General features: G+C 31.1%; 1 long non-coding RNA gene across 1 annotated transcript; it reads left to right on the top strand.

Moving 5' to 3' along the window:
- Nucleotides 1–3,803: 3,803 nt before the first annotated feature.
- Nucleotides 3,804–4,289, top strand: LOC121224169 (uncharacterized). Its single transcript, XR_005921735.1, has 2 exons — nucleotides 3,804–3,937; nucleotides 4,027–4,289. It is a non-coding gene; the product is annotated as an uncharacterized lncRNA (long non-coding RNA).
- Nucleotides 4,290–8,639: the final 4,350 nt, after the last annotated feature.

Genomic DNA, 8,639 nt, shown 5'->3' with positions numbered 1-8,639 from the left:
GAAACATGGTACAAATTTTGAAACAATTTTTTGTTGCTAAATACTTCGTCAAAGAGAATCATACTATGAAGACATGCCTTTTTAATTACAATGATAACCATTGAGTTTCATTGTATACTCTAGGTTCATTTGCCAATAACTCTTTTCCATAACATAATATAGGTAGGGAGAAATAAAACTTTAAATAAAGCGACATTAATACATGCATTAAAGCCTTCATTAGTTTCTTATAAGTTTATTTTTATATCCACAATCAACATTTTTCTTATGCGGACATGATACCTTGCTATTGCATATGACTTAAGGAAAACTGTATATTAAACTTAGCCTCCTGGCATTGGAGATTTCTACATCCTATCTCTCTTTCTTACTCCTTTGCAAGGATGTTCATGTAGGCCACCTGATAGATAGTTGTATGGTTTCTTTATTCTTATTGAAACACATATCGGGCCTTTCTTTACATCACTATGACTTTAATAGTCATTACCAATATGGTTTGACTCTTGCAGGTTTTGAGTACATTGGCGTGTCATTCAGCCCAATTAAAGGCTATTATTGTTGTTTCAATTTGAAATCGCTCTCTTCTAGTTTTTCTTCTTCTTTTCTCATTTTGGTTTCCTACCCTTTATATGCTTGTTGTAGTATTTTTCCTTAAGTTAATTTGGAAATACATAGAATCTATTGAATGGAGTGCCATTAATCTTATCAACATTATATCTCATCATCTTCTTGCTTGTTTTAGGATCTTCATGGCCATGGTTAGACAAGAGTTTATCTATCTTGTAACACTTATTTTGGGACATGCAATGTGCACATTTTCTATAAGTCCTACACTTTTACCTGTTGTGTCAATGAGGCCATCTATAGGTATTTCCCCCTCTATTTATTTCATTAGTCAAATTGGATGTACTTTTATGAACTTAAATCAAACAATCACTTTTTGCCTTTTTGTAACCTCTCTTTTCAGGTCTGATAACATCGATCATTAAGTTGAGCTCCTCTGTGGATAGCCTTGGTTGTTTGTTTCCATTTATTCACAATCTCTTGCAACAAATTTTGACATTTTAACTGTAGTGATAGTTTTATTAACTTTGCAGCGAGCCCAAGATACCAACTGCTCCCACCCATGATTTTGAATTTTAAATATTTTATTGAAATGATTTTGATGTTTAGAAATTTAAAAAATAAACTAATTTTCTTCTAAATTTTATTACTTAGCGATCCGCTGCTTGGGATAGGAAGAACTTAAACCCTAGGCCTGACAAACCTAGGAAGTCATCTAGGTGAGAATTAACCCAAAATTTGTATTGCCTATCCATGAACCTCTTACCTCAAGTTGGTCTGGACTGTGAGGTCGAAAGATAAGTAGTTGTTGCCAACTCATTAGTTTAGTGGAAGATCGAGAGATCCTACTAGGTTAGCGGCTAATTGATTGAGTAGAACCAAAAATAGGATTTAGTTATGACCACTGAAGCGAGCTAATCACTCATGCTTAGATTTTATTGAATCACATATTAGTTCTCCATCTTTTTTATTTTATGCAAGCTTATTTCTTTTCTTATAAAAACAACTATTTTTCACTTTATGATCACCGTCCTATAATTTGTTTAAGTTACTAATTAGATCTATTTGCGTTTAGGTTAATATTAATTTAGTACTTGTCTCCCTTGGGTACGATCCTACTTCTTTGTAACACTATATTACAACCTGACTCGTATACTTGAGGACACCGCCTCAATTCAATATATACTTTTAGCAATATTCACACCCTGGATTCTAGTACGTCCGAAGGCGGTCACTTTCCAAAGTGGCGCGTAGTTATCTGCAAATCAGTGGTGGCTCGTCTACAATTCGGAGTGATATGTTAGACGAGTTCTGGGGAATTCATAAGTGAGATGTGTAGCGGAGTTGGGTAGGACTTTTCTGTTAATTTGAAACTTCAATGCATTCATAAGCACGTGCATATAAAATTGTGAATACCAATATAGTGAAGTGAGGCGTTTTATGTGAAAAACCGTTAATCTGAGGTGCTTTGTGGTTGTCTTTAATCTCAGGATTGCTAATTCATGTGCCTTATTGGTTTGTTGTTTTATTTTGATTTTCTTGTGACTGAACTCACATTAAGCTTCATAGCTCACTGCCCTTTAGTTCCCATCCTTATAGATAACCCACAAGGTTGGGATGCGACATATGGAGGGCTCGAAAAAGTTTTAATGTTATAAAAGTATTGTTATGCTTATTTTAAAATTTATGTTATTTCGGAACTGTACTGTATTATTTATTTTCTGGCATTGGATTCATATTTAGGTTTTGGTTTTATATTGCAAGCATGACATATAAATTGTTGTTTTTAAGATGATGAAATATGGATTTCAATTAAATATGCATGAAATATAGATGTTAGTAAAACTCATGAAAAGCCATTTTTCCGCTGAAAGGTCATAATTAAATTTTGTCTAATAACTACAATGTAACTATGTTTCCAATAGTTATCACCTTTTACAAGAAAAATATTAGTTTAATTGTATTTTATATACCCATGATTTGTTTTCTAAAAATAGACACAGTCTTTGTAAGGATAAAATATATTTTAATGTGACTATTTAAAATCTTCGATTGCACTAGGCCATCACGGTGGCCGATGTAATCTCCCGAACACGGGCCTACTGTCTAGGCCAATTTGGGGAGGTTGCAATTTCAATGCCATAAAGTACTAAAACCATATTTTCAATCATCTTCAGCATAGATTATTTCATGTTGGTATGAGTTGAATTAAAATATTTAATTTGAACTTATAAATTTGTCATATTTAAGGGGAAAAAAGTGGTTTTACTTCAAACAAAAAGAAGAGATAAATTGTTACCAACTAAATTGATGAACAAGAATTTGATATGATATATATGTGAATACAATAAAAATACATTAATTGCGCTACAATTGTGTATAATATCCTTTTCATTTAGTTATATTGTGTTTGTACAAAATTTGTAAAGATAAAATACTATGCATCAAATATGTTCAATTCTAATTCTAATTCTAATTCTAATTCTAATTCTAATTCTAATTCCAGTTCCAATTTGAGTTTGAACTTGATTTGGAACACAAAATTGAGCATGATGCAAGTATGAGAATCCAACACAAGTCTTATCAAATAAAAAAGCCTAAAAAATCTAGTAAAGCTAATTGAAGCAGTTTAATCTTTATCTCGTATCAAGTTTATATTTTAAAAGTTAAACTCAATGAAGTTATATTGGAGCATTCAATTCTCTAGGTTTCTATGGAGATTGAGATTGAATTTCTTGGCTCAGTTCAACCCCATTAATAACTTTAAATTTTTTATTTTGATACAATAGTTAATATTGTTTCCAAACTCATATAACTGGTTGTGTAGGAAGGGTCAGGTTTTTTTGTGTGCTTTCTCTCACTACTATCTCCAAAATTTTAATGCTTTTAGTATTTTAATATTTGAAAATTATTAAAAAATTTGTCTAGCAAGAAAAATATAATTTAATCTTTTCTTCTCCTAGACCACAAATAAAAAAAATTTGAACATATTTCCCATTTGTTTCTAAACGGTTGGACTAATAATAAACTTATTGGCATCATGCATTCCAGATTTGGTAACATTAATTTCCATGACTACACTTAGAACAAAATTATGATAATTAGTAAACAAAATCCCCATCAATCTTCTCAAGGATGTTTTGCTGATATACTTTCCTTTTAGACATAGTTTCATAAGGAAAAAAATAAAAACGTAATAATCTCAAAGAATCCAAAGAAATTAGTATTCCTCCATGCAACACAAAATAAGATACTATATATATTAAATCCATAAGCTATAAATTTCCACCAACATAGTTAATTAGATATAAAGAGATGGCAAAGTTTTCATTCAATTTGTTTATATTTGCTGTCATCTTAATCTTTGCAACTCGTTAGTTTCTTCCTATGCAGCTCTTTTCTTTCCTTTGGTATAAATATTATGTTTTTGTTTAATTTAACACAAGGGAATTTTTGTTGCAGACTCAGAGATGATGGCGGAGGCAAGAGGACCTGTTATTTCGTGTAGATGCAGCAAAACCGAAGACTGTCAGGGTATTTGCGCCGCGTGCCCCAACTATAGCTGCATTAATAACCTTTGTACTTGCCTTTCAAACGCACCTCCATTTCCATAGTCTGAGAATCTTCACACTCCAACAGTTGAATGAAATGGTGGGATTTTTTTGTGTAATTTGAAATAAATTATCATGCAATGGATCTAATAAGAAAAAATATTTTAATTATTGTAATTTTAATTTTCTTTTTACCCTTCCCTGCCCCTCCCCCCCTTTCTTGTAGCGAAAAGTATGTTACATTTCAAATATATAAAATGAGTTACAATCTTGTTTTAAAACTAAAAGAAATAACAGAAATAACAGTAAGAACAAATGATAGGAGAAAAATTAAGACACAAAATGAGATGATAATTCTTCTTTCTACTTGTATCTCATAAGCTTGTATATGGCTTCAATCTATAGGGCTTCAACAATGATAGGCTAAAAATAATATAAATAGGAATATCAAAACTCGCAATAAATTGAATGGGTATTTCATAAGTTACAAGTTCCACCGTATTCTTTTGGTGGGGACACTTTGTTAATTTATTAACAACACTATGTACTAGATGTGTATCAAATGGAAACGTGCTCTGTTAAAACTTTATTAGAAAAAATTGTATAAGCACCTATTATAAGCTAAAACATTAAAAACATTTTCTAGGAAAACTTAGCTGGACAATACCTTGGGTAAAGGAAAGAGTAAACATGTTTTAGACTCCCCCTAATTTTAAAAATATTAAAACATGGTACAAATTTTGAAACAATTTTTTGTTGCTAAATACTTCGTCAAGGAGAATCATACTATGAAGACATGCCTTTTTAATTACAATGATAACCATTGAGTTTCATTGTATACTCTAGGTTCATTTGCCAATAACTCTTTTGCACATCATAATATAGGTGGGGGCGAATAAAACTTTAAAGTAAGCGACATTAATAAATGCATTAAAGCCTCCATTAATTTCTTAGAAGTTTATTTTTATGTCCACAATCAACATTTTTCTTATGCGGACATGAGACCTTGCTATTGCATATGACTTAAGGAAAACTGTATATTAAATTTAGCCTCCTGGCTTTGGAGATTTCTACATCCTATCTCTCTTTCTTACTCCGTTGCAAGGATGTTCATGTAGACCACCTGATAGATAGTTGTACGGTTTCTTTATTCTTATTGAAACACATATCGAGTCTTTCTTGACATCACTGTGACTTTAATAGTCATTACCAATATGTTTGACTCTTGCAGGTTTTGAGTACATTGGCGTGTCATTCGGCCCAATTAAAGGCTATTATTGTTGTTTCAATTTGAGATCGCTCTCTTCTAGTTTTTCTTCTTCTTTTCTCATTTTGGTTTCCTACCCTTTATATGCTTGTTGTAGTATTTTTCCTTAAGTTAATTTTGGAAATACATAGAATCTATTGAATGGAGAGCCATTAATCTTATCAACATTATATCTCATCATCTTCTTGCTTGTTTTTAGGATCTTCATGGCCATGGTTAGACAAGAGTTTATCTATCTTGTAACACTTATTTTGGGACATGCAATGTGCACATTTTCTATAAGTCCTACACTTTTACCTGTTGTGTCAATGAGGCCATCTTTAGGTATTTCCCCCTCTATTTATTTCATTAGTCAAATTGGATGTACTTTTATGAACTTAAATCAAACAATCACTTTTTGCGTTTTTGTAACCTCTCTTTTCAGGTCTGATAACATCGATCAAGAAGTTGAGCTCCTCCATGGATAGCCTTGGTTGTTTGTTTCCATTTATTCACAATCTCTTGCAACAAATTTTGACATTTTAACTGTAGTGATAGTTTTATTAGCCTTGTAGCGAGCCCAAGATACCAACTACTCCCACCCATGATTTTGAATTTTAAATACTTTATTTAAATGATTTTGATGTTTAGAAATTTAAAAAATAAAGTAATTTTCTTTTAGGTGAGAATAAACCCAAAATTTGTATTGCCTATCCATGAACCTCTTACCTCAAGTTGGTCTGGACAGTGAGGTCGAAAGATAAGTAGTTGTTGCCAACTCATTAGTTTAGTGGAAGATCAAGAGATCCTACTAGGTTAGCGACTAATTGATTGAGTAGAACCAAAAATAGGATTTAGTTATGACCACTGAAGCGAGCTAATCACTCATGCTTAGATTTTATTGAATCACATATTACTTCTTCATCTTTTTTATTTTATGCAAGCTTATTTCTTTTCTTATAAAAACAACTATTTTTCACTTTATGATCATCGTACTATAATTTATTTAAGTTACTAATTAGATCTATTTGCGTTTAGGTTAATATTAATTTAGTACTTGTCTCCCTTGGGTACGATCCTCGAGTACTCACCTACTTCATTGTAAAACTATATTACAGCCTGACTCGTATACTTGAGGACACCGCCTCAATTCAATATATACTTTTAGTAATATTCACTCTGGATTCTAGTACGTCCGAAGGCGGTCATTTTCCAAAGTGGCGCGTAGTTTATCTGCAAATCTGTGGTGGCTCGTCTACAATCCAGAGTGATATGTTAGACGAGTTCTGGGGAATTCATACGTGAGGTGTGTAGCGGAGTTGGGTAGGACTTTTCTGTTAATTTGAAACTTCAATGCATTCATAAGCACGTGCATATAAAATTGTGAATACCAATATAGTGAAGTGAAGCGTTTTACGTGAAAAACAGTTAATCTGAGGTGCTTTGTGGTTGTCTTTAATCTCAGGATTGCTAATTCATGTGCCTTATTGGTTTGTTGTTTTATTTTGATTTTCTTGTGACTGAACTCACATTGAGCTTCATAGCTCACTGCCCTTTAGTTCCCATCCTTATAGATAACCCACCAGGTTGGGATGCGACATATGGAGGGTCGAAAAAGTTTTAATGTTATGAAAGTATTGTTATGCTTATTTTAAAATTTATGTTATTTCGGAACTGTACTGTATTGTTTATTTTCTAGCATTGGATTCATATTTAGGTTTTGGTTTTATATTGCAAGCATGACATATAAATTGTTGTTTTTAAGATGATGAAATAAGGATTTCAATTAAATATGCATGAAATATAGATGTTAGTAAAACTCATGAAAAGCCATTTTTCCGCTGAAAGGTCATAATTAAATTTTGTCTAATAACTACAATATAACTATGTTTCCAATAGTTATCACATTTTACAAGAAAAATATTAGTTTAATTGTATTTTATATACCCATGATTTGTTTTCTAAAAGTAGACACAGTCTTTGTAAGGATAAAAAAATATTTTAATGTGACTATTTAAAATCTTCATTGCACTAGGCCATCACGGTGGCCGATGTAATCTCCCGAACTCGGGCCTACCGTCTAGGCCAATTTGGGGAGGTTACAATTTCAATGCCATAAAGTACTAAAACCATATTTTCAATCATCTTCAGCATAGATTATTTCATGTTGATATGAGTTGAATTAAAATATTTAATTTGAACTTATAAATTTGTCATATTTAAGGGGAAAAAAAGTGGTTTTACTTCAAACAAAAAGAAGAGATAAATTGTTACCAACTAAATTGATGAACAAGAATTTGATATGATATATACGTGAATACAATAAAAATACATTAATTGCGCTACAATTGTGTATAATATCCTTTTTATTTAGTTATATTGTGTTTGTACAAAATTTGTAAAGATAAAATACTATGCATCAAATATGTTCAATTCTAATTCTAATTCTAATTCTAATTCTAATTCTAATTCTAATTCCAGTTCCAATTTGAGTTTGAACTTGATTTGGAACACAAAAATTGAGCATGATGCCAAGTATGAGAATCCAGCACAAGTCTTATCAAATAAAAAAGCCTAAATAAATCTAGTAAAGCTAATTGAAGCAGTTTAATCTTTATCTCGTATCAAGTTTATATTTTAAAAGTTAAACTCAATGAAGTTATATTGGAGCATTCAATTCTCTAGGTTTCTATGGAGATTGAGATTGAATTTCTTGGCTCAGTTCAACCCCATTAAATAACTTTAAATTTTTTATTTTGATACAATAGTTAATATTGTTTCCAAACTCATATAACTGGTTGTGTAGGAAGGGGTCAGGTTTTTTTGTGTGCTTTCTCTCACTACTATCTCCAAAATTTTAATGCTTTTAGTATTTTAATATTTGAAAATTATTAAAAAATTTGTCTAGCAAGAAAAATATAATTTAATCTTTTCTTCTCCTAGACCACAAATAAAAAAAATTGGAACATATTTCCCATTTGTTTCTAAACGGTTGGACTAATAATAAACTTATTGGCATCATGCATTCCAGATTTGGTAACATTAATTTCCATGACTACACTTAGAACAAAATTATGATAATTAGTAAACAAAATCCCCATCAATCTTCTCAAGGATGTTTTGCTGATATACTTTCCTTTTAGACATAGTTTCATAAGGAAAAAAATAAAAACGTAATAATCTCAAAGAATCCAAAGAAATTAGTATTCCTCCATGCAACACAAAATAAGATACTATATATATTAAATCCATAAGCTATAAATTTCCACCAACATAGT

The sequence above is a fragment of the Gossypium hirsutum genome, chromosome D12 (assembly GCF_007990345.1).
Source record: "Gossypium hirsutum isolate 1008001.06 chromosome D12, Gossypium_hirsutum_v2.1, whole genome shotgun sequence".
NCBI classification, from domain to species: domain Eukaryota; kingdom Viridiplantae; phylum Streptophyta; class Magnoliopsida; order Malvales; family Malvaceae; genus Gossypium; species Gossypium hirsutum.
This window is presented reverse-complemented; position numbering and strand designations above follow the sequence as displayed.